Raw genomic sequence first — 2,500 nt, forward strand, 5'->3', positions numbered from 1 at the left:
CCGACATCTACAAAGCAATTAGCTACCGGCAGCCACCTACTGATATGGAAGAGTATTACACGGTTACTCTGCAGAGCTCTAGACAGCAACAACACATAATTTGCAGACTATAATTACTGGTTTGCAAAAAATATTCTTAACCCAAATAGGTGAAATTAGATAATCTCCCACGGCACACCAGACTGTATCGGTACAGTGGTTGAAAAACACTGCTCTAAGTTCCAGTTGGAATTGGGTACAAGTTCAAGCAAACGCACATTCACTCTTATCGTCCACATTCTTGCTACTGTTGACGTGGCTTCTTTGCCGAGAGTCTGAAGGACACCAGATATGAAGTCTGATTCCAGGAAGGAGAAGGCAGAGTAAGATTCCACGCCTGGAAGCAGACACCTCATTGCATATTCATACATTGTGATTGATTGATTGAGACTTTTATTAGTAGATTGCACAGTACAGTACATATTCCGTACAATTGACCACTAAATGGTAACACCGGAATAAGTTTTTCAACTTGGGTCCACGTTAATCAATTCATGGTAATGATATATGTTGTAAGAGCGCGAGGGGGAGGGGCGCTTCCGAACAACCTTGTGTAAGTCGCCGTGTTGAATGCTACTAGGGACAGATATCGCTCAGATAAATTGTATTAGAATTGTATCCAATAGGGAATAAATACTTCTGATTTCAAGTGTATACATCATGTCCTCTTTAAACATCTTCTGGCTCCAGATTAAACGAATACGACGACACCACATAATATATTGCAAGAATCTGTGAATGTTGATTCTGAACCGACTCGTCACTCTAAAAATTGTTTTTTGTGATTTAATTTTTTTTAAGTATTGTAATACATATTTTACTGTTTTCATGCAAAAAATAATCAAATGCATTTAACTAGTAAAAAGGCACAAAAGTAAATACAGAGCATTTTATCCTCGATTTACAAACCCCCTCCATTTCTGAACTTTTTGATGTTTATATCGAGCCAATATGCCTCGGTGTGCGAGCGCTTCATTCAGTCATTCATTTTGTGTCACGCCTGCAAGAAAAAAAACAGGGCTTAGAATTTTTCCACGTCACTTGCTGCCCAGGCAACAATTAGTCACTGTTTTCCCCCCTTTTGAAAAGTTTTATTAATTTTTCTAGCTCTATATGATTCCCAAAAAGACCTCAGACCACCGTGGAAAGAAGCAAGGAATCGCTTTGAAGTTTGAAAAAACAATATTTGCAAGGAGTACAATAACGGCGCTCGCAAGTATGGAAGAATCATCGAAGCAGGCTTCGCACCACAGCGAGTTTTAAATGTGACGAGACAGGACTTTTTTTGGAAAAAGCTGATTTATTTCACAGTGGAGGAGAAGAGCTACTCTGTCCGCTCCTTCCTTTCTTATCAGCTCCTTCTCGGCCGATGTTAATGTAAGTGAATTTCAGTTTTTCAGATCTAGTCTTAGACTTGGACTGGTCAGCTCTAGTCTTAGACTTTCATTGGTCAGATCTAGTCTTAGAGTTTCATTGGTCAGATCTAGTCTTAGACTTGGATTGGTCAGATCTAGTCTTAGACTTGGACTGGTCAGATCTAGTCTTAGACTTGGATTGGTCAGATCTAGTCTTAGACTTGGATTTGTCAGATCTAGTCTTAGACTTGGATTGGTCAGATGTAGTCTTAGACTTGGATTGGTCAGATCTAGTCTTAGACTTGGACTGGTCAGCTCTAGTCTTAGACTTTCATTGGTCAGATCTAGTCTTAGACTTTCATTGGTCAGATCTAGTCTTAGACTTGGACTGGTCAGATCTAGTCTTAGACTTGGATTGGTCAGATCTAGTCTTAGACTTGGATTTGTCAGATCTAGACTTAGACTTGGATTGGTCAGATCTAGTCTTAGACTTTCATTGGTCAGATCTAGTCTTAGACTTGGATAGGTCAGATCTAGTCTTAGACTTTCATTGGTCAGATCTAGTCTTAGACTTGGATTGGTCAGATCTAGTCTTAGACTTGGATTGGTCAGATCTAGTCTTGGACTTGGATTAGTCAGATCTAGTCTTGGACTTGGACTGGTCAGCTCTTGCCTGACCAAACGTACATGTTTGTGTACACACTAAGTCTTAAGGTAACCACCATGTACGACAGTTTAGTCTTTAACAAAGCTAACATACCTGTTTTGGTAAACAATAGAGTATTTAGACCAAAATTCAATTTAGTGTGCATCCCACATACTTTGTGGGATGGCTTCCACCATCCTAGTCACTGCCGTTGTGTCCTTGGGCAAGACACTTAACCCACCTGCTCCCAGTGCCACCCACACTGGTTTAAATGTCACTTAGATATTGGGTTTCACTATATAAAAGCGCTTTGAGTCACTAGAGAAAAGCGCTATACATCAATATAATTCACTTCACTTCACTTTTTTAAATGTCTACCGTATTATTTAAGCATAATGGTTGTTAAAGTTAAGGATTATTGTGATTTCTGATCGCTTGTGAGGGCACTATAGTGATATTG

The 2,500-nt window shown here is 39.6% G+C and overlaps 1 protein-coding gene across 1 annotated transcript in view; it reads right to left on the reverse strand.

Moving 5' to 3' along the window:
• slc25a4 (solute carrier family 25 member 4) overlaps positions 1 to 2,500 on the reverse strand; it is an 18,295-nt gene that overhangs the window by 1,476 nt on the left and 14,319 nt on the right. The gene's annotated exons all lie outside the window — the stretch shown is intronic.

Source organism: Nerophis lumbriciformis, linkage group LG25 (assembly GCF_033978685.3).
Source record: "Nerophis lumbriciformis linkage group LG25, RoL_Nlum_v2.1, whole genome shotgun sequence".
Classification (NCBI taxonomy): Eukaryota; Metazoa; Chordata; class Actinopteri; order Syngnathiformes; family Syngnathidae; genus Nerophis; species Nerophis lumbriciformis.